General features: G+C 43.1%; 1 protein-coding gene across 1 annotated transcript in view; it reads right to left on the minus strand.

The window, feature by feature from the left end:
* The window catches only part of MRPL42 (mitochondrial ribosomal protein L42), a 38,765-nt gene extending 33,269 nt beyond the window's left edge, over positions 1 to 5,496 (minus strand). Inside the window, exon 1 of the mRNA XM_066368641.1 lies at positions 5,412 to 5,496. The gene's annotated coding sequence lies outside the window, so the exon portion shown is untranslated. The remainder of the gene's footprint in view (positions 1 to 5,411) is intronic.
* Positions 5,497 to 26,815: the final 21,319 nt, after the last annotated feature.

Below are 26,815 nucleotides of genomic sequence, written 5' to 3' on the forward strand. Positions count from 1 at the left end.
TGAGTAAGAGATAAAAGAAAAAATATTACTGGTAAATTTAAGTGAGCACTACAAGAAGAACAAGATAGGAATCACTACCTAGAACCATAGTCATCTAAAGCAAAACTTTTCAACACCTATTTCCATGCAATATAAGAGCAACATTATCAAAATATAACATCAGAAATCCCAGAACAATCTCCTCTACAATTTCTCTAAAAGGCAAATTTCTCAGCATCTAGTGTAGTTCTTTCCTAATAAGCGCTCAGTAAATGTGTAATTACTCTTAGAAACATCATATATGCTACACAGAGCATCCTTGTTGGGCAGATAAAATATATTATGCTCACTTTGTTAAAGATGACACTGCCCACATGGAAGCCCGTTGCCCAGGTGATATTAATGTGTGTTGGGGGCGGGCTATGGGCAGGCAGGATCCTTGTAGCCTGGGGCTTGGTTTTAGGACTAAGCCTTTCCCACTCTTTTTGATGTGGGGTGATGCAATCCCATCATGCCTCAGATAAGTGACTTTTTATCAGAGACTTCCTTGTTTGTATACTGGATTAAAGGTTTTGGTTTCTACACTATAAAGTGGGGCAGACTAGGAACTTGCTCTCTCTGGGTTCCTGAGATTAGCATTACAGAGCAGAGAGCAGAGAAAGGCCACGTGGAGGAGGCCATGAGAAGCAGCCAAGATGGAGTGCTGAGAGAGAAGCCAGTTTGTGCAGTTTGTGCAGAGAGAAGGAAGGAGATGGGGAACAGAGGTGAATAAGGCTGGTGAGCTAGAAACCTTTGATTCTAGGAAACTCGGATAAGTCAGTAGCTTTGTGAGCACCGAATGAGTGGGTTTTAGAGCCCAGTGTGTGTTTTTACTTGCCCGCTGGGTGCAAGCTAGGTGTAAGGTATTTTTCCCCACCGAGAAGGAAGGAAGAGGGCCGGAGCCGCAAAGTGTGGAATAGCTAACGGCTTTATTGAATACAGAGTGCGCATCCCGCCCGGCAAGGTTTCCTGGCCCCGAGGAAAGAAAGATGGAGGCTATGGAGGCTAGGGAAGTTGCACAGATTAAACCGCGTGGGAGATATTTAAAGGGTCCCTCTAGGGAAGTGGAGCTACTATGACGTGGTGAAATTTCACTGACTGGCAGATGGTCTCTTTTTTCTAAACGGTTCCTGTGAAGCCTCCTTTTGGCACGCTTGGCTGTGTGCGGGTCTGAGTTCCCCATGTGACTATCCCCCATTATCCACCGACCTTACATTCTGACCTTTTGTGTTAAATAGAAAAAGGGGGCCCTGGCCGGTTGGCTCAGTGGTAGAGCGTTGGCCTGGCGTGCGGGGGACCCGGGTTCGATTCCCGGCCAGGGCACATAGGAGAAGCGCCCATTTGCTTCTCCACCTCCCCCCTCCTTCCTCTCTGTCTCTCTCGTCCCCTCCCGCAGCCGGGGCTCCATTGGAGCAAAGATGGCCCGGGCGCTGGGGATGGCTCCTTGGCCTCTGCCCCAGGCGCTAGAGTGGCTCTGGTCGCGGCAGAGCGACGCCCCGGAGGGGCAGAGCGTCGCCCCTGGTGGGCGTGCCGGGTGGATCCCCGTTGGGCGCATGCAGGAATCTGTTTGACTGTCTCTCCCCGTTTCCAGCTTCAGAAAAATACAAAGAAAAAAAAAAAAAAAAGAAAAAGGGGCGCCGTTTATTCGTCTGGCTACTTCCTGCTGAATAGGGGCATCGTGGGGAGGAGAGATCAGAAGATGGTGGCTTTGAGGGGTGTCAGGAGGAACATCTGTGTGGCTGTGAGTTGAGGAACTTCACAGATGCGGTCCCACTTGTTGCAGAACCCTGGGTTCCCCGAGTCCAGGCCGTGTCCTAGGAGTTCAAGCGATGCACCCACCTGGCTGGATTGGCCTTCCCATTCGGGCGGCTTATCCTCCACGTAGAGGCGCTGAGGAAAAACCTGTTGCCCAAAGGGTCAATCACTCCGCCAGTGACTGGGCTGCTTGCAGTCAGGGCAGGGCTCAGTGGGCAGCCACCGGCAGGGGCCCTGCCAGGACCAGTGGTCCTGCTTGCCACACTTAAAGCAAGCTGCTGGTGGCTCTGCTGGTCTCAGGGTTGCCACAAGAGTTTGGGTTTGGAGCATTACTTTCTGCTGCATGTGGGCCTGGCAAACAGCCTTGGCCTGTTTCTACTAATTGGGACCGTTAAAAACTTTAAATGCCATGTTCACAGGTTCCGGATAGGGGTTTGGGGGGGGGGTTGAGAATAAAAGGGGGGGGGGGCTCATGCAGAGCCCGGCACCCAGATCCTGCAGGAAACGCTGGACAGGGCAGGAACTTCCTGCAAGAAAATTGTGGTTGGACGTCCTGAAAACCGGTGTAAGAGCCAATGCCAGGCTGAGAATGGCCTGACGGAGGAGGGACTGAAGAACACAGTGAAGGGAGGGGCCCCTGGCCAACAGGGGAGGAAAAAGAGATGGTAGTGGTGAATAAAAAACTGGTTTTAGAGAAGGGAGGGGAGGAGGCTCTCAGAGGGAAGAGTTGGGAGTCCGTGGAGAAGGAAAGATTAGGAGTGGAGGTTTTAGGTGAGGTTTCTCTGGCCAGAAAGAGGCCTGCGCGGTGGAACAGGCAGCACAGATATTAAGGACGGGTGCGCGAACAATTAGAAGCCGTGAATGTAAGAGATCTCCAATCAGTTCCCAGCTTTTTTGGTGATAGTTAAATTGGTGAGGGTGTGAAAACCGAAAGTCCCTTCAGGAGGCTAATTCAGTGGGTTCTGTGGCCTGGCCACAGCGGAGAAGAACAGTTTCTTCTTCTTTAGGGAGGGAGATTCCTGTGCCCCAACAGCCGCCCTCAGTCCTCGGAGTGGTCAGTATTGAGTATTAGCGTCCTAAAAACTCAAAGGTCTGGCCACGGATGGAAAAGGTAAAGTGGATATGCTCCGGAGGTCTCCGAAGCACACACTCACTCGGACGGAAAAGAGTTCCCTGATGTAGCTACGGTTTCGGACAGGGAGTCTCGGAAGAAAGAACTCAAGGGTGGCTGGAGGCAGGGGACTTACCGCACCGTGTGCGGAAGTGGGTGGAAGGTCGGAGATCCTGGTTCTTTCTCCTGGTTCTTTCTCGGAGGGGAGGGGAAAGGAGAGGTCCTTGCGGACTTCTAACTCCTTCCGGGTTGTCGGCACCAAAATGTAAGGTATTTTTCCCCGCCAAGAAGGAAGGAAGAGGCTCAGAGCCACAAGTGTGGAATAGCAAACAGCTTTATTGAGTACAGAACACGCATCCCACCCGGCAAGGTTCCCTGGCCCCGAGGAAAGGAAGATGGAGGCTAGGGAAGTTGCATGGATTAAACCGCGTGGGAGATATTTAAAGGGTTCCTCTAGGGAAGTGGAGCTACTATGATGTGGTGAAATTTCACTGGCTGGCAGACGATCTCTTTTTTCCAAACGGTTCCTGTGAAGCCTCCTTTTGGCGCACTTGGTTGTGGGCGGGTCTGAGTTCCCCATGTGACCATCCCCCATTATCCACCGACCTTACACTAGGATTAAAGATGATGGCTGTAAAGCCAGTTGCCACGGCCACCATCACAGCAGCCTGGCCCATGCAGGTTCGCATTGGATTCGGACAGTAGGTAAAGAAACAACGGAGCCAAAAACTAATGGGCCATTATCTGGCTTCTCACTCAACACTCCACCATCTCGGCTGCTTCTCCTGGCCTCCTCCACATGGCTTCTTTCTGCTCTCCTCTCTGCTCTCTCCTCTAATATTAATCTCAGGAACCAAGAGAGCAAGCTCCTGTTCTGCCCCCATTTTATATTGTAGAAATCAAGAACCCTTAATTCAATATACAAACAAGGAAGTTTCTAATACAAAGTCACTTATCTGAGGCATGATGGGATTGCACCACCCCACATCAAAAAGGGTGGGAAAGGCTTAGTCTAAAACCAAGCCCCAGGCTACAAGAATCCTGCCTGCCCACAGCCCTCAGAGACACACATTAATATCACCTGGGCGATGGCCTCCACGTGGGCAGCGCCATCTTTAACAAAGTGAGCATAATATATTTTATCTGCCCAACAATGGCCCACCAGTTCTTGGCTCTGTTGTTTCAGTACCATCTGTCCGAATCCAATGAGAACCTGCATGGGCCAGGCGGCTGTGATGGTGGCCATGGCTACTGGCCTCACACTCCTCCATAATGCTAATGTGTCTGTGTACAACCTCCCAGGTACCATACACTAGATCTGATTACACCTCTTAAAATAGTATTTTGTTTCCGATTAAATGAAATACTAAACAAGGCCTACCCTTGGCCTACTACATATTGATTTATATGAATATACATTAACACCCTGAAGTGCCAAATATAATTTCACTATCTTATATACATATGTACAAGGTTTTTAAATTTCCAAGGCGCTTTTGTTACCATTTCATTTCACTCTCATATTAATCATGTGAGGTATCTTTACTTTGAGTCAGGAAGAAACTAAGTACACAGTTTAAATGACTAGCTCCCAAGACCTTTAAGAGTCAGCCACTTACAAACTGGGAAACACTGGGTAAGTCATTAACTAAATGAGCCTCCATGACCCTCCGTTTCCTCCAGGGTAAAAGGGGGGAAAAAACCACAACCTCCAAGGCTGTTGTGAACAAAAGCATGGAAGTATCCTCACATTCTTGTTTTTAATTGGCCATGATGACTCGACCCTCCCTCGGTGAGGATGAAAGGGAATGAGCACGCAGTCGTTTGCTAGACTCACTGTGCAGGCTGACACCGGGGGGACCGTCAGCACAGCCTCTCGCCTTCCCGAGCTCACACGCTGTGCTTCTCAGTGTGCCACCCCCTTTCCAACCCGTTCTGTGCTCTGTGCAGCAGGCACCGTCCTTTCACACAAGCAGAGGCTCCGAGAGGTCACACGGTTTTACCTGCCCACTACACCGCTGCTGAATGGGCGGCCAGGGTGGCCCGCAAACTCTTGTCTTCCGAGCACGAACCGAACACTAAACACTTGGGGGAGGGGCACGAGGCCTCCTGCGCCCGAAGCCCAGAGGCCAAGCACACCCAGGAGTGGGTCGGAGTCTTCACCCCAGGGAGGATATTTGAGGGTAAATCACAGAGCCTGGAACAGAAACTGCAGAGAGCCTCGGAAGGCCCTAAATTTGAGGAAGAGGCTACCAGGAGCACGGGGACTAAGACCCGGGAGCAGAGCCTGAAGACCCGGACTGCAGGTGTCCCCGAGCGACGGGCACAGGCACGAAGGAGCCCTCACAGGAAGCGCGCGGCCACACGCCGGCCCTTCGTCACCAGGGAACGCGCCTGGTGACGTCGGAGGCTTTCTCCTGCCGCGAACGACAGGTAGGAGACCTCGACACTTCGGATAAACCTTCTGGGCCTACTCAGTTTAGCTTCTAGGGACGCCTTGACCCGAGGAGGAAAGGGCAACGGTTACCTTGACAGCTGCTCACCGCGAGTCCGCCATCTTGCTTCCGCGGGTCCTAGGAGACACCACCCCAGGCGCTTTCCGGACATGCGGGGCACTCTGGGAAATGTAGTCTCGCGGGAAAAAGCCTCGAGCCGCGGGAGGGCGGGGAGCTACTGTCATAACATGCTCCCGCGTTTAGTTGCAGCAGCTTGGCTACATGTCACTCAAAAACAATAATCAAAATCACTACCCCACGTACACATCCCTAGAAAGCTATTTTTTATAAGTTTATATTATTAATTAGAGGCCCTCAAGATCGCTTCTTGCTGGAAAAGTTCAGATTGCCCAGACTCTAGGTATTTATTTCTAGAAGTACTGAAAAGGGGTGGGGTTGGATGTGAAAGTTTAAAATGGAGAAGTGGGGAGGACCTCAATTAGAAAACTCAGCATTGTGTTCTGAGAATTGTGTTAGCTACTCGTCGTGGGAGAAAGACAATGTGCAGAATCCTTACATCTTGCAGGGAGAAAAGACCCCTGGGGCTCTGCACTTTCTGTTCTGGTTGCCAGCCAGCTGTTCCTTTCTCTCACCTTTTATGACCACTGCCTTATTTTATACAGTCTTGTTCAAGTATCATCCCAGAGAGACCAGACCAGTAAAACAGCCTCGCTCATCCTTATCCCGTTGCCCTCCTTTATTTTTCTTCATAACATATACCATTATATGGCATCATATTATTTGTTTTCTCGTTTAATGTCTGTTTCATGCTCAAATGCAAACTCCACGAAAGCAGGAAGTACTGTATCTATGCTTTTCTATAGTGTAAACAAACCCAACATTTAGCACTGTGCTTGGCCTCATTGTAGGCCTCCGGTATTTGTTAAATGAATGAAACAAATACCACCACAGACATCCAAGATAGCAGATGAAGGGCTGCTAAAGCTAAAGTTCAACCTGGAAATACTTTTCCCTCTCTGTAAATCTTGTATTTACCTTTTCTTGAAAAGGATGCATAGCTCTTTTAAAAAAAGATTTTATTGATTTTACAGAAAGAGTAGGAAGGATAGTGAGAAGTATCAACCCATAGTTGCTTCATTTTAGTTGTTCACTAATTGCTTGTTGTATGTGCCTTGACCGGGCAAGCCCAGAATTTCAAACCGGTGACTTCAGCATTCCAGGTCAATGCTTTATCCATTGCACCACCACAGGCCAGGTAGGATTCATAGCTTTTATCATGTATTCAAGGGAGGGTGGATAAATCCCTCAAAAAGTTAAGGGCCATAGTTCTGAGTGATTAATATTAAAAATAAGTGAATGGGCCTGACCAGGTGGTGGCGCAGTGGATAGAGCATCGGACTGGGATGCGGAGGACCCAGGTTCGAGACCCCTGAGGTCGCCAGCTTGAGCATGAGCTCATCTGGTTTGAGCAAAGCTCACCAGCTTGGACCCAAGGCTGCTGGCTTGAGCAAGCAGTTACTCCGTCTACTGAAGGCCCACAGTCAAGGCACATATGAGAAAGCAATCAATGAATAACTAAGGTGTCGCAACGCGCAACAAAAAACTAATGATTGATGCTTCTCATCTCTCTCCGTTCCTGTCTGTCTGTCCCTATCTATCCCTCTTTATAACTCTCTCTGTCTCTGTAAAAAAATAAAAAAATAAAAAATAAATAAAATAATATATATATATATATATATATATATGAATGGAAATTCACAGTAAAAAAAAGTAAGTGTGGCCTGTTGTGGTGTCTCTCCTCATTTCCCACAGAATAGCAGGCACATTCTGCTGCTTCCTGTAGAAGCCCACAATGAGAGCCCATTGCTGTCCTTTCTAGTGTTTCTAGACTATGCTGTAGGAAAAGACACAGAGGAGAAACAGATCTAAATGATCGATCAACTGGACTTGGCAGACATTCATTGTGCAAATTGGAAGAAGGATGGATCAAAGATGACTCCAGAGGACATATCTCTGTGAGTAGAATAAGGACCACAGACAATAGGGAGACTCACTTAGTGGGGCCAGGAAAGGTTACAAAGCTGAGTTCAGAGCAGAAACCAATCATGTGCATGAAAAAGAGTGTAGAGAGACCTCTAGGCTGAAGGAACTAGTTAAAAGTCTACAGGGGGTAGAAATAACTTCCTGTCTGCTTGAGTACAGTGTAGAGGAGGGTGGCAGGAGATGAAGTAAGAACCATGTCACGTCGGGCTTTGTAGGCCTTAGTGGTGATAATGTGGAATTTGGACATAGGCCATATGTGTAGATGTTATTCTAAATGCAGTAATCACTGAATGGTTTTAATACAAAAGAAGAGATATATGATTTATGTTTTCAGAAGATTACTCTGCATTGTAAGGAGTGGCAAGACGGTAAGCAAGGCTAATGAGACTAGTGCTTTATTGCAGTCAAGTTAATAATTGAAGGTTATAACATGATGGACGTTGACAACAGTGGAGATGGGGAGAAAGTAAGAAAGTCTAAATATATTTTGAAAGGAGAAATGATGTCTGAGCTTGCTGGTAGATTGATGGGATGTGGAAGTTGAGAGAGAGGAAAGACTTTAGGTGATACTTTGATGACTGACCTGGAGGTGGTGTGGTTCATGAGATAGGGAGGAGTGAAAGAGGAGCAGGTTTGGAGAGGGTCATGAGGGTGGAAATGAATGATTCCACTTGGAAATTATTGAGTTTGTGGTACTTCTGAAATAAACAAGTAGAGATAATAAATGAGGGGGATGGTTTGACAGATGTGTCTGGAGAAGAGAGGTTAGGCTAGATATAGATTTAAAGCCATGGGAATGTTGGGTGCATGTAGAAAAAAAGAAAAAGAACCCCAAACCAGCCCCAGGAAATTTGAACATTTAGAGGTCTCATGGAGGAGGACAACTAGCAAGGACCTTTCGGAAGTGGCAAGGACAGAGGCAGCAGGAAAACTGAGACTATGATATGAAAGTAGTTAGAGAGGCCTGTCATGTCATGAGGTATTTCTTAACTTTAGAGTTCAGTGCTGGCAAGTTTAAAACTTTCATCTCCAAAAATACAAACTTGAAATACCAACAAATAACTTACATTAGCCTGAATAAAAGCCACTTAAATTCATACTAGTAACAGATAATTATAGAGGTTCGGAGTTGGCTTTAAATGGCTTCAGTTGCAAAGGGGGTTGGCATTTTTCTTTCCTAACTTCACAGAATAAAGTCACTCTTTATATAAATCAGAGATCAAAGACTTCAGAGCAGCCCAGCTGGTGATGGCACAGTGGATAGAGCATCGACCTGGCATGCTTAGGTCGCAGGTTCAAAACCCCAAGGTCACTGGCTCCAGTGTGGGTTTACTGGCTTGAGCGCAGGCTTACCAGTTTGACTGTGGGCCGCTGGCTTAAGTGTGAAATCACTGACATGATCCTATGGTCACCAGCATTAGCTGAAAGGTCACTGGCTTGAGCAGGTGGTCACTAGATCATCTAGAGCCCCCTGTCAGGGCATGTATTAGAAGCAATCAATCAATAACTAAAAGTGCTGCAACTACAAGTTGATGCTTCTCATCTCTCTCCCTCCCTTTCTCTCTCTCTCTTAAGAAAAAAACTCCCAAAACTTTAGAGCAATCTAACTGCCAAACCATTGGGGATAATCTTTCTAAAAACTTAAAAAAAAATTTTTTTTGTTGCATAAAATTGGCTACAATTTTGAGCATTTACTATGTGCCAGACATGGTTCTTCAAAAACAATACTTTACATATATTGTTTTTGTCTATTCCTACTGTTGGCCTTAGGAGATGTGTATAATTATTGTTACTGTCATTATACAAATAAGCAGAAGCAGACTTATTCAAAGCCATGGAAAATACAAGTGGTAGAACTGTGATTTGAACCTAGGACTTCTGATACCAGCACCTACGAGCTTAAACACTGCATTAGAGTGGGCCATTTTTATTTCCAAATAGAAAATGTAAATTAAAAAAAAACCCACAGATTTTTAGAACAAAACCCCAGAGAAAATATCTACTAATATTTTTGTGTGTAAATTTTCATTTTTTATCTCTTCTTATATCTGTATTATGATAATAACTAACATTTATTGAACACATTATGTGCATTATTTTCAAGTTCTATGGACAGAAATAAAAAATAGAATAAAATAAAATAAAAATGAAGTCTTATGACCAGTAACTGGTGGAGGTGAGAGGTGAACCAGAAAGCCTGGTTCTCATTCAATCTCCTGCTCTTTCAAACGAACAGTATCTTTAGGTTTTCTTTTATTTCTGTTAGTATACATGTATAAATAAATGCACATAAATGTATACTAGAAAGCCCGGCGGTCATACGAAATGACCGCTGTTCTAGATATTATAAATTGTAATTAAAATGATTTGTGCAAAGGTGTCTGCTAATTCAAACTGAATTACCCAGGGCAGGCAGCGAGGACGCCCCTTTGCTTACTGCCCCACGGGGTTTCCCCCTTCTACTTGCTTAATTGCTTAGAGTGCAATGAAGGAAACCACTGGCAGTACATTTCTTAAGAATGTACCGCTAGCTCAATAAATAAAGGTGATTTAAATAATAAAATGTTAATTCACATGTCAAAGATCTCTTTGTACACAACATTTCTTGTGTAGATCTTTCTATCATTTTTAAGCTCACCTTGCAGAGGACCATCAATTATTTTTAATTTTACGTCCGTTCTTTCACAAACTCTTGAACAGGCAACATAAAGTTGACCGTGTCCAAATGCAGGCTCAGGTAAAAAAATGCCAACACGCTTAAGCGTTTAGCTCTGAGACTTATTGATGGTCATAGCAAAGGCAAGTTTTACAGGAAATTGTCTACGTCTCAATTGAAACAGCAACCCTGTTTGAGATGGAGCCAAATCAATTCTTGGAATGACATGTATTTTACCTTTAGAGGAGCCAGTCAAAGACTTAGCTATTATGACATTATTTTTCAATTGGAGAACCTCTAGTCTTGTACCATTGCAAAGACCCCTTCTGGTGTTAAGATTTCTTAACAGCATAATAATTGCTCCAATCTTTAACCTCAATTTATGAGGTGGCATGCCAGGAGTCGGGACTATTTGAATGCCGTGGCAACTTCACCCCATTGGCTAGTACAGTTACGAAAGCAAACAATAAGCTATCGGCGACAAACAGACACTTAAGCCGCATATAATAAAGATGTGTAGATTTTCTTTTTATAAAATTATATATGTAGAATATGCATATCATGTATCTCAGTATCAGTCAATGTATCATGAACATCTTTCCTATGAATAGCCTAAATATTGTCAGTAATTTTTTGAGGAAACTGTGAACTATTTTCCATAATGGGTGCACCAGTCTGCATTCTCACCAACAGTTCATAGGGTTCCCTTTTCTCCACATCCTCACCAGCACTTGTTTGTTCATTTATTGATGAGAGCCATTCTGACAGATGTGAAGTGATATCTCATTGTGGTTTTAATTTGCATCTCTCTGATGATTAGTAACATGAGCATCTTTTCATATGTCTGTTGGCCATCTGTATGTTCTTTCTGGAGAAGTGTGTATTCAGGTCCTTTGCCCATTTTTAAAATTGGATTGTTTGTCTTCCTGGGGTTGAGTTTTATAAGTTTTTTATAAAATTTGGATACTAATCTCTTTTCAGCTGTATCATCAAATATGTTCTTCCATTGTGTGGGTTGTCTTTTAATTTTGTTGATGATTTCCTTTGCTGTGCTAAAGCTTTTTAGTTTGATGTCCCATTTATTTATTTTTTCTTTTGCTTCCATTGCCCAAGGAGATATATCAGCAAAAATATTGCTATGAGAAATGTCTGAGATTTTACTGCTTCTGCTTTCTTCTGGGATATTTATGGTTTTGTGACTTACATTTAAGTGTTTAATCCATTTTGAGTTTACTCCTGTGTATGATGTAAGTTGGTGATCTAGTTTAATTTTTTGCCTCTGCTTGTCCAATTTTCCCAACACCATTTATTGAGGGACTGTCTTTACTCCATTGTATCTGCTTGCCTCCTTTGTCAAATATTAATTGACCAGGCCCTGGCCGGTTGGCTCAGTGGTAGAGCGTCGGCCTGGCGTGCAGGGGACCCGGGTTCGATTCCCGGCCAGGGCACATAGGAGAAGCGCCCATTTGCTTCTCCACCCCCACCCCCTCCTTCCTCTCTGTCTCTCTCTTCCCCTACCGCAGCCAAGGCTCCATTGGAGCAAAGATGGCCCGGGTGCTGGGGATGGCTCCTTGGCCTCTACCCCAGGTGCTAGAGTGGCTCTGGTCGCAGCAGAGCGACACCCTGGAGGGGCAGAGCATCGCCCCCTGGTGGGCAGAGCATTGCCCCTGGTGGGCGTGCCGGGTGGATCCCGGTCGGGCACATGCGGGAGTCTGTCTGACTGTCTCTCCCCGTTTCCAGCTTCAGAAAAATACAAAAAAAAAATATATTAATTGACCATAATGACATAGATTTATTTGGGGGCTCTCTGTTCTATTTCATTGATCTGCATGTCTGTTCTTATGCAAGTACCATGCCTTTTTGATTACAGTAGCCTTGTAGTATAGTTTGATATCAGGTAGTGTGATATCTCCAACTTTGTTTTTCTTTCTCAAGATTGCTGAGGCTATTCACAGTCTTTTGTGGTTCCATATAAATTTTAGGATTATTTGTTATAGAACTGTGAAACATACCATTGGTACTGTAATAGGAATTGCATTGAATCTATAGACTGTTTTGGGTAGTATGGACATTTTAATGATGTTAATTCTTCCAGTCCATGAACATGGTATATGCTTACCCTTCTTTGTATTTTCCTCAATTTCTTTCTCCAACTTTCTATAATTTTCTAAGTACAGGTCTTTTATCTCCTTGGTTAAATTTATTCCTAGGTACTTTATTTTTGTTGCTGTTGCAATAGTAAATGGGATTGTTCCCTTAATTTCTCTTTCTGATAGTTCATTATTAGTGGATATAAATGCCACTGAGTGATGCTGGCCAGGTGGCTCAGTGGATAAAACATTAACCTTGCACACCAGAGGTTGAGGGTTCAACCTCCAGGTCAAGGCATGTACAAGAAGAATCAATGAATGAACAACTAAATGGAACTATTAAGTGAAACAATGAGTTGTTTTCTCTCTCTTTGTCTTTCTCTCTTGCTCTCCATCTCTCCCCACCATCCCTTCCTCTTTCTCTCTCAAACAAATGGAAAAATGAAAAAAATAAATAAATAAAAATGCCACTAATTTATAAATATTAATTTTGTATACTGCTACTTTGCTAATTTTTTTTATTAGATCTAGTAGTTTTTTGGTGGAGTCTTTAGGTGTTTCTTTTTTTCATTTCATCGTTTTTATTTTTGTATTTTTCTGACCAGAGAAGCAGGGAGGCAGTTAGACTCCCGCATGTGCCGGGCCAGGATCCACCTGGCATGCCCACCAGGGGGCAATGTTCTCTGCCCATCTAGGGCGTTGCTGCTTTATAACTGGAGCCATTCTAGAGCCTGAGGCAGAGGTCATTGAGCTGTCCTCGGTGCCTGGGCCAACTTTACTCCAATGGAGCATTGGCTGCGGGAGGGGAAGGGAGAAACAGAAAGGAGAGGGGGAAGGGTAGAGAAGGAGATGGGTGCTTCTCCTGTGTGCCCTGACAGGGAATCAAACCCAGGACTTCCACATGCCGGGCCAACGCTCTACCACTGAGCCAGCCGGCCAGGGCCCATGGGTTTTTCTATGTGCAATATCATGTCATCAGCAAATAATGACAGTTGTACTTCCTTCTTTTTAATTTAGATGTTTTTTGTTTCTCCTTCCTGTCTGATTGCCAGGACTTTGAGTACTATGTTGAATAAGAATGATGAAAGTGAACCTCCCTGTCTTGTTCCTGATCTTAAGGGAAAAAATTTTAGTTTTTTCCCATTGAGTCCTATGCTGGTTGTAGGTTTGCCATATATGACCTTTATTATGGTGAGGTATGATCCCTTTATTCCCACTTTGCTGAGAGTTTTTTTTTTATCATAAATGAGTGCTGGGTTTTATCAAAAGCTTTTTATGCATCTTTTGATATGATCATGTGATTTTTATCCTTCATTTTGTTTACGTGATATATTACATTTATTGATTTGTGAGTTTTGTACCGGCCTTGCATCCCTGGCATAAATATCACTTGATCATAGTGTATGAGTAATTTAGTATATTGCTGGATTCAGTTTGCTAATATTTTGTTGAGAGCTTTAGCATTTATATTCATCAGGGATATTGGCCTATAATTTTCTTCCTTTGTGGTGTCTTTATCTGGTTTTGGAATTAATATAATGTTGGCCTCATAAAATGAGCTTGAGAATCTTCCCTCCTCTTGAAGTTTTTGGAATAGTTTGAAAAGGAGAGATGTTAGTTCTTTGAATTTGCTAGGGAAGCCATCTGGTCCAGGACTTTTGTTTGCTAGGAGGGTTTTTCTGTTTTTGTTTTTGTTTTTGCTTTGCTTGTTTGTTTGTTTAGAGAGAGACTGAAAAGTTAACTTTTGAAAAGTTAAACAAGATCGATGAATCTTTAACCAGATTTATCAAGAAAAAAAGAGAGAAGACCCAAATACATAAAATCAGAAATGAAAGAGAAGTGACAACTAACATCACAGATATACAAAAGATTGTAAGAAAATACTAAGAACATGTCTGAAAGACAGACAGACAAGAAGGGAGCAAGATAAGAAGCATCAGCTCATATTTGCGGCACGTTAGCTATACATTGATTGTTCTTCATACGTGCCTTGAACAAGGGTCTCCAGCTGAGCCAGTGACTCCACGCTCAAGCTGGTGAGCCTGCACTCAAGCTGGCTCAAGCCTTGGGGGCTTGAGTACAAAACAAAAACCTTGGAGTTTTGAACCTGGGACCACAGTGTTCCGGGTCAGCGTCCTAGCTACTGCACCACCACCAGTCAGGGGGAAGTTTTAACTTTTTTATTACTGCTTTAGTTTCATTAGTTGTAATTAGTCATTCAGGTTTTCTGATTCTTCCTAATTCAGTTTTAGAAGATTGTATGTTTCTAGGAATTTATCTATTTCTCCCAGGTTGTCCAATTTGTTGGCATATAGTTGTTCTTAGTATTTTCTTACAATCTTTTGTATATCCGTGATGTTAGTTTTCACTTCTCTTTTATTTCTGATTTTATGTATTTGGGTCCTCTCTCTTTTTTTCTTGATAAATCTGGTTAAAGGTTCATCAATCTTGTTTAACTTTTCAAAAAAAACCCAGTTCTTGGTTTCGTTGACATTTTGTATTGTTTTTTAGCCTCTATGTAATTTATTTCTACTCGGATCTTTATTATTGCCTTCCTCTTACTTACTCTGGGCTGGTTTGTTGTTCTTTTTATAGTTCTTTTAGGTGTACGTTGGATTGTTTGAGATCTTCTTTGCTTCTTGAAGTAGAAATTTAATGCTATGAACTTCCCCCTCAAGACTGCTTTTGCTGTTTCTCATAGATTTTGGTTGTTGTGTGTTCATTTTCATTTGTTTTCAGTTAATTTTTTATTCCTTCCTTGATCTCGTTAACCTATTTTTTATATTGATTTTTTTTTTGAGAGAGAGAGAGAGGAAAGGAGAGGTCAAGAGAAAGACAGAAACATCCATCTGTTTCTGTATGTGCTCTGACCGGGGATCAAACTGGCAACCTCTGTGCTTCAGGACATTGCTCTAACCAATGAGCTATCTGGTCAGGGCTGTTAACCCATTTTTGTTTAATAACATACTATTTAGCCTCCATGTGTTTGAATATTTTTAGTTTTTTTATTGCAATGGATTTCTAGTTTCATGCCATTATGGTCACAGAAGATGCTTGATATGATTTCAATCTTCTTGAATTTGTTAAGACTTATTTTGTGCCCTAACATGTGGCCTATCTTTGAGAATGTTCCATGTGCACTTGAGAAGAGTGTATATTCTGCTACTGTGGGATGAAGTGTTCTGTAAATATCAATTAAATCCATCTGATCCACTGTGTTTAAAGTCGCTATTGCCTTGTTGATTTTTTGTCTGGAAGATGTATTCGCTGATATCAGTGGGCTGTTAAAAATCCCTACTATAATTGCATTGCTGTCAATCTGTCTGTTAATGTCCACCAAGATTTTTTTTATATATTTAGGTACTCTTATGTTGATGCATATATGCTTGCAAGGGTTATATCCTCTTGTTGGATTGATTCCTTTAGTTTTATGTGTCTTTGTCTCTTATTATGGCCTTTGTTTTTTTTTTGTTTTTTTTATTTATAAATAAATTTTTATTTTAATGGGGTGACATCAATAAATCAGGGTACATATATTCAAAGAAAACATTTCCAGGTTATCTTGTCATTTAGTTCTGTTGCATACCCATCACCCAAAGAGAGATCGTCCTCCTTCACCCTCTATCCAGTTTTCTTTGTACCCCTCCCCCTCCCCCACTCCCTCCTCCCCTCCCCCCACCCCCCACCCCCCGTAACCACCCCACTCCTGTCCCTGTCTCTTAGTCTCGTTTTTATGTCTCACCAATGTATGGAATCCTGCAGTTCTTGTTTTTTTCTGATTCACTTATTTCACTCTGCATAATGTTATCAAGATTCCACCATTCTGCTGCAAGTGATCCCATGTCATCATTTCTTCTAGCTGAATAGTATACCATGGTGTATATGTGCCCCATCTTCTTTATCCATTCTTTATTTTCTTTTTACAGTGATTAAAAGCCTTTAAGCAAACTCTTGGCCAATACAGCAAGAATCCATAAAAGAGTAGTGTCCTTAAGATGTTCACCAAGTCCAAGTTGGCCCCAACACCATGCCAAATTCCTGAAAAATGCAACCCAACCACAGTTCAGTCTGTTAGGAGCTGTCACAGGGAGCAGGAGTCCAGGAAAAGTCCACTTCCAGGAAAAGTCCTCATGGCACTGGAATTGTTGTCACCATTCTATACTTTGCAGCTCATGTCCAAGTCCCAATGACCGCTGCTTCTAGCTGGTAATGATTCAGGTAGACTGGAAAAGCCATTTGCAGCATGCGTGGATATGGAGCTTCTGTTCTTCTCTGCCTGGAGAGATGAGACCAGGTTGCTTTTCCCTGGAGCTCTGCAACTGTGGCATGGTAAAGAGAACCTTGGGATACACTAAGCTGGGTGGCAAAGGTAGATTCATAATAGAAGTTGGCAAAAGGGGGAAAGAGAGCTCTAAATTAGGAGTAGGTCCCAGCCTGAAATATGAGTGGGGCATTGAGGTAGGAGGGATAAAGGAAACACTATATATTAGGCAAAGCAGCAGAAAATAGGACTATCAACACCCACAACAGAGATCTTTGAGGGAAGAATAAAAAACCTGACTATTCAGGCAAAACATAGTTAAGTGGCCCTTGTGCAAATGAGATCAGTTTACCTGCTTCTTGGAAGAAATACCCTAGGCTCGTCCACAGTGTCGTAGATAGGGCCGACGGCCCTGGGCACCTTCAGCCTTCAGTGGCAAACCCCAGCATTCTGGGCAAGGTTAGGTCATAGGTGGCCGGAGCAAGGCTGGAAGAGACTGAACCCTCCCTTAGAGAAGCGAGAAGGAAGTCTACCTTCCAGTGTCCCTGTTTCCTCACAGCAGAGGCATGTAAGTCTGGCAGGCTTTAGCTCAATGACCTTCCTTTTCATTATTGAAGCAGGACCCAGATGGCATCCTATGAGACCCCTTTGGGGCATTGGAGCCTTTAAGGGTGTATCCTAAAAGCTGGTAGTTCCCCTGATCTCTATTGGGCATTTTCTGCCTCTAGGTATCATAAAAGCCATGCTCAGAAGATCTCGCTGAGGGGTTTGAGGATCCCTATCAGCCTATATAAATCTTTTCCATATATCTGGTGCTATTTGGAAAAAGACAAAACAATGTTATTAGCTGGATCTAATAAAGAAGATAGTAGTTTGCAGGCAAAAAAGATTTGGTGTCTCCTGTTCATCATTATTCAAAAGAAATGTAAATTATTATTATTTTTTTTAAGTAAGAAGCATGATATGGTAGACCCGTATGAGTTCCAGGATATGACTACCCCCTTTTAAATTTTTCTTTTTTAAATTGACCTTAAAATGTTTGCTGAGTACACTTTAATAATACCTTAACTTTAAAGATTGTAAGCATGACAAAATACAGTAAATGCTTTTGCTCCATATGCAGGAGCATTTTCAGTTTAGCCAGTTTATGAAATCCAATAATAGAACAATGCATACAGACAATGAGCTATAACATGCTTAGCAGCCTCTCCTGTTCTGACAGAGGTTACTATAGATCCGGAATATGTATCCACTGTAATGTGGACATACGACTGTTTGCCAAATGAAGGTATATGAGTAACATCCATGTGCCAAAGTTGTCCTGGTAAGGATCCTTGAGGGTTAACTCCAAAAGAAGGGGCAGTATAGGACCCCTTGGACAGGATTTCCCAATCTGCCGTGCTGCTTCCCAAGAAAGTTGAAACTGTTTACACCGGGCTGCAGCGTTCTGGTGATGAATAGTATGAGGCTGACTTGCTCGGTCTGTCATGGTTGCTCCCTATAATTTTCTTTTGGGTAGCTTGATCAACAAGGGCATTCCTAGGCCCTGGCCGGTTGGCTCAGTGGTAGAGCATTGGCATGGGGTGCAGAATTCCCGGGTTCGATTCCCAGTCAGAGCACACAGAAGAAGCGCCCATCTACTTCTCCACCCCTCCCCCTCTCTTTCCTCTCTGTCTCTCTCTTCCCCTCCCGCAGCCAAGGCTCCACCAGAGCAAAGCCACCCGGGCACTAAGGATGGCCCCATGGCCTCTGCCTCAGGCACTAGAATGGCTCTGGTTGCAACAGAGCAACATCCCAGATGGGTAGAGCATCCCCCCCCCCCATGGTAGGCATGCCAGCCGGATCCCGGTCAGGCGCATGCAGGAGTCTGTCTGACTGCCTCCCCATTTCCATCTTCAGAAGAGTACAAAAAATAAATAAATAAAAGAAAAAATACAACAACAACAAAAAAAAAAAGGAAAGAGAGAGAGAGAGAGAGAAAAAGGGGGCATTCCTTTGTGCTAAAGCTCCAGGGAGCATGGAGTGAGTTTGAGTATGTCCTATGAAACATGGAGCTCTATGTTGACATATAAATCTTTGAAGAAGGAGGAACTGCTGAAATAGTTCATCAGCATTTGTCCCTAAGACAGCAGTCTTTATAGTGGAAACACCATAAGTAAATATTTGCTGTCTGTCTATAGATTAAGGGGGGGGATATGGCAAATGCTGAAAAGCCATGATCTTTGTGCCCCTCCCCTCCCCCAAACCCCCCCTCCTCCCCCCACCCTGTAACCCCAACACTGTTGTCCATGTCTCTGAGTCTCATCTTTATGTCCCACCTATGTATGGAATCATCTAGTTCTTAGTTTTTTCTGATTTACTTCTTTCACTCAGTATAATGTTATCAAGGCCCATCCATGTTGTTGTAAAAGATCCTATGTCATCATTTCTTATGGCTGAGTAGTATTCCATAGTATATATATAGCAAAGCTTTTTAATCCACTCATCCTCTGATGGACACTTGGGCTGTTTCCTGATCTTTGCTATTGTGAACAATGCTGCCACAAACATGGGGGTGCATTTCTTCTTTTCAAACAGTGCTATGGTGTTCTTGGGGTATATTTCTAACAGTGGTATAGCTGGGTCAAAAGGCAGTTCGATTTTTAATTTCTTGAGGAATCTCCATACTGTTTTCCACAGTGGCTGCACCAGTCTGCATTCCCACCCACAGTGCAGGAGGGTTCCCTTTTCTCCACATCCTTGCCAGCACTTATTCTGTGTTGTTTTATTGATGAGCACCATTCTGACTGGTGTGAGGTGATATCTCATTGTGGTTTTAATTTGCATTTCTCTAATGATTAGTGATGTTGAGCATTTTTTCATATGCCTAGTGGCCATCTGTGTGTCCTCTTTGGAGAAGTGTCTATTCATTTCTTTTGCCCATTTTTGGATTGGATTGTTTGTCTTCCTGGTATTAAGTTTTACAAGTTCTTTATAAATTTTGGTTATTAACCCCTTATCAGATGCAATGTCAAATATATTCTCCCATTGTGTAGTTTGTCTTTTTATTCTGTTCTTATTGTCTTTAGCTGTGCAGAAGCTTTTTAGTTTGATAAAGTCCCATTTGTTTATCCTGTCTTTTGTTTCACTTGCCTGTGGAGACAAATCAGCAAATATATTGCTGCAAGAGATGTCAGAGAGCTTACTGCCTATGTTTTCTTCTAAGATGCTTATGGTTTCACGGCTTACATTTAAGTCTTTTATCCATTTTGAGTTTATTTTTGTGAGTGGTGTAAGTTGGTGGTCTAGTTTCATTTTTTTGCAGGTAGCTGTCCAATTTTCCCAACACCATTTGTTGAAGAGGCTGTCTTTACTCCAGTTTATTTTCTTACCTCCTTTGTCAAATATCAGTTGTCCATAGAGTGGGTTTATTTCTGGGTTCTCTGTTCTGTTCCATTGATCTATGTACCTGTTCTTATGCCAGTACCATGCTGTTTTGAGTACAATGGCCTTATAATATAACTTGATATCCAGAAGTGTGATACCTCCCGCTTTATTCTTCCTTTTCAAGATTGCTGAGGCTATTCGTGTTCTCTTTTGGTTCCATATAAATTTTAGGAATATGTGTTCTATATCTTTGAAGTAAGTCATTGGTATTTTAATCGGTATTGCATTGAATTTATAAATTGCTTTGGGTAATATAGACATTTTAATGATGTTTATTCTTCCTAACCATGAGCACGGTATATGCCTCCACTTATTCGTATCTTCCCTGATTTCTTTTATCAATGTTTTATAATTTTCCGAGTACAAGTCTTTAATCTCCTTGGTTAGATTTATTCCTAGGTACTTTATTTTTTTGAGTGCAATGGTAAAGGGGATTGATTCCTTGATTTCTATTTCTGATAGTTCATTATTAGTATATAAAAATGCCTGTGATTTCTGAGTATTGATTTTATATCCTGCCACCTTGCCAAATTCATTTATCAGGTCTAGTAGTTTTTTGACTGAGACTTTAGGGTTTTCTATATACAATATCATATCATCTGCAAATAATGATAGTTTTACTTCTTCTTTTCCAATTTGGATGCCTTTTATTTCTTTTTCTTGTCTGATTGCTGTGGCTAAGACTTCCAGAACTATGTTGAATAAGAGTGGTGAAAGGGGGCACTCCTGCCTTGTTCCTGATCTTAAGGGGATTGCTTTTAATTTTTTCCCATTGAGTATGATGTTGGCTGTGGGTTTGTCAAAGATGGCCTTTATCATGTTGAGGTATGTTCCCTGTATTCCCACTTTGCTGAGAGTTTTTTTTTTTTAATAAATTTTTATTAATGATAATGGGATGACATTAATAAATCAGGGTATATATATTCAAAGAAAACATGTCTAGGTTATTTTGTCATTAAATTATGTTCCATACCCCTCGCCCAAAGTCAGATTGTCCTCCGCCTCCCTCTATCTAGTTCTCTGTGCCCCTCCCCCTCCCCCTAATTCTCTCCCTCCCTCCCTCCCATGTCCTCCCTCCCCCCACCCCTGGTAACCACCTCACTCTTGTCCATGTCTCTTAGTCTCATTTTATATTCCACCAATGTATGGAATCATGTAGTTCTTGTTTTTTTCTGACTTACTTATTTCACTCTGTATAATGTTATCAAGATCCCACCATTTTGCTGTAAATGATCTGATGTCATCATTTCTTATGGCTGAGTAGTATTCCATATTGTATATGTGCCACATCTTCTTTATCCAGTCTTCTATTGAAGGGCTTTTTGGTTGTTTCCATGTCTTGGCCACTGTGAACAGTGCTGCAATGAACATGGGGCTACATGTGTCTTTACGTATCAATGTTTCTGAGGTTTTGGGGTATATACCCAGTAGAGGGATTGCTGGGTCATAAGGTAGTTCTATTTTCAGTTTTTTGAGGAACCACCATACTTTCCTCCATAATGGTTGTACTACTTTACAGTCCCACCAACAGTGGATGAGAGTTCCCTTTTCTCCGCTTGCTGAGAGTTTTGATCATGAATGGGTGCTGGACTTTATCAAATGCTTTTTCTGCATCTATTGAAATTATCATGTGGTTTTTCTCCTTTCTTTTGTTTATGTGATGAATCACATTGATTGATTTGCGAATATTGTACCAGCCTTGCCTCCCAAGAATAAATCCCACTTGATCATGGTGTATGATTTTTTTCATATATTGCTGGATCCGGTTTGCTAATATTTTGTTGAGGATTTTTGCATCTAAGTTCATCAGGGATATTGGCCTATAATTTTCTTTTTTTGAGTTGTCTTTGCCTGGTTTTGGAATCAGAATTATGCTCGCCTCATAAAAGGAGTTTGGAAGTCTTCCTTCCTCTTGAATTTTTTGAAATAACTTGAGAAGGATAGGAGTTAGTTCTTCTTTGAATATTTGGTAGAATTCACTTGTGAAGCCATCAGGCCCAGGACTTTTCTTTTTTGGGAGTTTTTTGATAGCTGTTTCAATCTCATTTGTTGTAATTGGTCTGTTTAGGTTTTCTGATTCTTCCAGATTGATTTTTGGAAGATTGTATGATTCAAGGAATTTGTCCATTTCATCTAGGTTGTCTAGTTTCTTGCTGTACAGTTCTTCACAGTATTTTCTTACACTATTTTGTATTTCTGTTGTGTCAGTTGTTATTTCTCCATTCTCGTTTCTCATTTTATTTATTTGAGTCCTCTCTCTTTTTTTCTTGGTGAGTCTCGTTAAAGGTTCATCGATCTTGTTTACCTTTTCAAAGAACCAGCTCCTGGTTTCATTGATCCTCTGTATTGTTTCTTTAGTCTCTATGTCATTTATTTCTGCTCTGATCTTTATTATTTCCTTCCTTCTACTAGCTCTGGGCTTTACTTGCTGTTCTTTTTCTAGTTCTTTTAGATGCAGGGTTAAGTTGTTTATTTGAGCTTTTTCTATCTTCTTGAGGTATGCCTGTAATACTATAAACTTCCCTCTCAGGACTGCTTTTGCTGTGTCCCATAAATTTTGAGTTGATGTATGCTCATTATCGTTTGTTTCTAGGAATTTTTAAATTTCTTCTTTGATCTCAATGTTAACCCATTCGTTATTTAATAACGTGCTATTTAGTTTCCAAGTGTTTGAATGTTTTTCAATTTTTCTATTGTGGTTGATTTCTAGTTTAATGCCATTGTGATCAGAGAAGGTGCTCAATATGATTTCAATCTTCTTAAATTTGTTGAGACCGCTTTTGTGCCCTAACATATGGTCTATTCTAGAGAATGTACCATGAGCACTTGAAAAGAATGTATATTCTGCTGTTTTAGGGTGAAAGGTTCTGAAGATATCTATTAAATTGAGTTGATCTAATATGTCCTTTAAGTCTGCTGTTTCTTTGTTAATTTTCTTTCTTGAGGATCTATCTAATGATGTTAATGGGGTATTGAAATCCCCTACTAATATAGTATTGCTGTTGATCTCGCCCTTTAAGTCCATCAAAGTCTGCTTTATATATTTAGGTGCTCCTATATTAGGTGCGTAGATATTTATAATGGTTATATCTTCCTTTTGGATTGCTTCCTTTATCATTATGTAGTGACCTTCTTTATCTCTAACTATGGTCTTTGTTTTAAAGTCCATTTTGTCTGATATAAGTATTGCTACCCAGCTTTTTTTTTTCATTTCCATTTGCATGAAATATTTTTTTCCATCCTTTTATCTTCAGTCTGTGTGCATCTTTTGATTTAAGGTGTGTCTCTTGTAGACAGCATATGTATGGGTCCTGTTTTCTTATCCACGCAGCTACCCTGTGTCTCTTGATCAGATCATTTAATCCATTAACATTTAAGGTTATTACTGATATGTAATTGTTTATTGCCATTTTTTTTTCTTTAAAGCTATATTCCTCTTTTACTATATTCTTTTTTTCCTTTGATCTGTTTACAACAGGTCCCTTAGCATTTCTTGTAGCCTTGGTTTGGTTGCAGTGAATTCCTTGAGTTTTTTTTTTCTGTAAAGCTTTTTATTTCTCCTTCAATTTTAAATGATAGCCTTGCTGGATAAAGTAGTCTTGGTTGTAGGTTCTTGTTCTGCATTACTTTGAATATTTCTTGCCATTCCCTTCTGGCCTCAAGTGTTTCTGTTGAGAAATCAGAAGTCATCCTTATGGGGGCTCCTTTGTAGGTGATAGTCTTTTTTTCTCTAGGAACTTTTTTTTTTTTCTTTTTTCTTTTTTTTTTTTTCTGAAGCTGGAAATGGGGAGAGACTGTCAGACAGACTCCCTCATGTGCCCGACCGGGATCCACCCAGCACGCCCACCAGGGGGCGACGCTCTGCCCACCAGGGGGTGATGCTCTGCCCCTCCAGGGCGTCGCTCTGTTGCGACCAGAGCCACTCTAGCGCCTAGGGCAGAGGCCAAGGAGCCATCCCCAGCGCCCGGGCCATCTTTGCTCCAATGGAGCCTCGCTGCAGGAGGGGAAGAGAGAGACAGAGAGGAAGGAGAGGGGGAGGGGTGGAGAAGCAGATGGGCGCTTCTCCTGTGTACCCTGGCCAGGAATCGAACCCGGGACTTCTGCACGCCAGGCCGACGCTCTACCACTTAGCCAAGCGGCCAGGGCCTCTAGGAGCTTTTATTTTATTTTATTTTATTTTATTTTATTTTATTTTTTTTCATTTTTTTTTTTTTGAAGCTGGAAACAGGGAGAGACAGTCAGACAGACTCCCGCATGTGCCCGACTGGGATCCACCTGGCACGCCCACCAGGGGCGATGCTCTGCCCTCCAGGGGGCGATGCTCTGCCCATCCTGGGCGTCGCCATGTTGCGACCAGAGCCACTCTAGCACCTGGGGCAGAGGCCACAGAGCCATCCCCAGCGCCCGGGCCATCTTTGCTCCAATGGAGCCTTGGCTGTGGGAGGGGAAGAAAGAGACAGAGAGGGAAAGCGCGGCGGAGGGGTAGAGAAGCAAATGGGCGCTTCTCCTGTGTGCCCTGGCCGGGAATCGAACCCGGGTCCTCCGCACGCTAGGCCGACGCTCTACCGCTGAGCCAAGCGGCCAGGGCCTCTAGGAGCTTTTAATATTTTCTCTTTATCATTTAGCTTTGGTATTTTAATTATGATGTATCTTGGTGTTGGTTTCTTTGGGTTTCTCCTTAATGGAGTTCTCTGTGCTTCCTGAATATGTGAAATGTTTTCCTGCCTTAATTGGGGGAAGTTTTCCACTATGATATGTTTGAACAGAGTTTCTATTCCTCGTTCTTTTCTTCTTCAGGAACCCCTATGATGCGGATGTTATTTCTCTTCATGTTGTCACAGAGCTCTCTTAGAGTTTCCTCTGACTTTTTGAGTCTCTTTTCTTTTTTCTGCTCTGCTTCCGTGCCTTTATTTATCGTGCCTCTAACTCGCTGATTCGATTCTCTGCTTCATCCATCCTGCTTTTAATTCCTTCCATTGTATTCTTTATTTCACATATTGTATTTGTCATTTCTGACTGATTCTTTTTTATTATTTCAATGTCCTTTTTTATATTTGTTATCTCTTTATTTAGGTTTTCGTAATGGCCATCTATGGTTGTTCTAATATCTTTGAGCATCCTAACAATCGTTATTTTAAACTCTGTATCTGGTAATTTGGTTATATCTGATTAACTTAGGTCCTTTTCTGGGGATTTCTCTTGGTTTATTTGTGTTGTATTTCTCTGCCTCTGCATTTTCTCTTCACGGGAGTGGCTGTGATCACGGGCTCAAGTGCACAAGCGTTTGTGGTCTTGGCCTTTCCCCCACCCCCGTGTGTGACGTTATGCTCGGTCCTGAGGGCACTGGCGAGCACCTTTGCTCAGCTGTGGGTCTCCACCTGTTTCCGGGCTTTCGCCCTGCCCTTGCAGGAGGAGCCCGCTCGAGGAACAGGTGCTAGCCTTGGCTCTACCGCTGGGCAGGACTGCGTGCCCAAGCTCAGCTCAGTAGCGGAACTCCGCCTCTTCTGGGCTTTTGGCTCCACCCCCACGGGAGGAGCCGGCTACCAAGTCAGACCACAAGCCTGGGTTGCATGGGCGGGACAAGGCTGTGCTCCTCTGCCCTTGCTCAGTGGCTGGTCTCCACCCTTTCTGGTGTTCCCGCCCTTCTCCCACAGGCTGGATTACAGGCTGCCGGCAGCTGAGCTTGACCGCTTTTGCACACCCCCTTCCCCCCAGCCGGGTAAGATTGAGCTCACACCTGAGCCCAGTGGTGGCCAGCTGGCTTCTGCCCTGCTAGCAGAACCGCGCTTTTGTCTCCAGCTGCCGCCCACCCTCCGGCGCGCCCTCAGCCGCGTGGGTGGGGGCGTTGCAGCTCGGACCCTAAGACTCACTATTGTAGACCCAAAAGCTCCCTCCTTCTATGCGACTTTGCTCTGAATGCTGTGGGGGAGCTTGTTTGGCTGCTCTCCTGTTTCCCTTTGCTGGTATTGCTGTTTCCGGGGGAAATATTCACTTCAGCTTTGGGGAGTGACTCCTCCCAGGGGTTAGAGTGGCTATCTCCCAAGATGTTTCTCCCTGTGCCTCCTAGATTACACTCTCTTCCTGTTACTCTGGTCCTCTCCTCTCTCTCCCCGTCCCCAGGAGCCCCGGGTGAGTGGTTGTGAGAGAGATGTTCTGCGCGGTCCCTTTAAGAAGGATCCTGGGTCTGAGAAATCAGACTCTTTCTCACAAACAGTATCCTGACTTGTTTCCAGCTAAATACTGTCCTTACGCCTCTTCTGGGCTCTGGGGCTGCAGGCTGGGGCTTTGTTCCTGGGGCTCAGGACCCTTTCCCCTCTGCTAAACTCACTTCCTGCCACGCGAGTCTTTCCCTGCTGCCGTTCGCTCCAGGGAGGTGGGCAGCCCTCTCTGCATTTCCGCTTTTCCTACAAGTCTCGGTGTGGCTTCTTCAGTGTTCCTTGGTTGAAGAGTCCTCTTAATTTAGTCAAAAGTTGGTTTTTCCAGATGATAGTTCATAAAATTAGTTTGTAATCCACTTTGGTTCTGGGAGGTAGATGTTGGTACACCCGGCTACTCCAGTGCCATCTTGTCTCAGTGCTGAGTCTTACTCTCAGGGGGAACCCAAGTGAAGATGATTGTCCTCTCTGTTGGGCCTTACTCCTCGACAGGATTAATGTCCCCCTCGATCAGCCATGTGTAGAAGAAACGCTTCCTCAGCATCTGTTAATATCCCCAGTGGTACTCATAAGCTGGCCTTTGTTTTGAAGTCATCTTGTCAGATATAAGTATTGCTACCCCTCCATTTTTTCATTTACATGGAATATTTTTTTCCATTCCTTCACTTTCAGTCTGTGTGTATCTTTTATTCTGAAGTGGGTCTCTTGTAAGCAGCATAAATGTGGGTCATGTTTTTGTTGTTGTTGTTGCTGTTGTTAATTGAGAGAGACAGACAGACAGACAGGTAGACAGGGACAGATAGACAGGAAAGGAGAGAGATGAGAAGCATTAACTCATCACTGT

Source organism: Saccopteryx leptura, chromosome 2 (assembly GCF_036850995.1).
Source record: "Saccopteryx leptura isolate mSacLep1 chromosome 2, mSacLep1_pri_phased_curated, whole genome shotgun sequence".
Classification (NCBI taxonomy): Eukaryota; Metazoa; Chordata; class Mammalia; order Chiroptera; family Emballonuridae; genus Saccopteryx; species Saccopteryx leptura.